Below are 478 nucleotides of genomic sequence, written 5' to 3'. Positions count from 1 at the left end.
TAGCCGGCGGTGGTGGCGGGCAGCCGACGGTGGCCGGCGATAATGTCAAGTGGCTAGAGGCAGTTGTTGACCACAGTTTGGATGTGTGGAGGTTGCAGCATAGGCTGAGGATTGTTTATAAATTTATTGTTTTATTATACTACCCTATATATATGATATTTATGGTCTATATTTATAAAAAACGAATCTCAACGCAAACTTAACATTACATGTGTTCATCATGACAGTTTGTCTCAAATTCAACAAATAGATCGATAATCATTGACAGAGAGCTTGTAAGTAACATTGCAGGACATGTCGACATAACGTCGAGCATTACTGAAATCCCTGAGCTTGTGGTTGTAATATTCTTCAGATTTATTGGCAAACATTATGTTCCAAATTAGTACTTCAAACTTTCTAATATATCTTCTACAAATACACACACACACACACACACACACACACACACACACACACACACACACACACACACATA

The sequence above is a fragment of the Phalaenopsis equestris genome, unplaced genomic scaffold (genome assembly GCF_001263595.1).
Source record: "Phalaenopsis equestris unplaced genomic scaffold, ASM126359v1 Scaffold000402, whole genome shotgun sequence".
NCBI classification, from domain to species: Eukaryota; Viridiplantae; Streptophyta; class Magnoliopsida; order Asparagales; family Orchidaceae; genus Phalaenopsis; species Phalaenopsis equestris.
Note: the sequence above shows the minus strand (reverse complement) of the source record.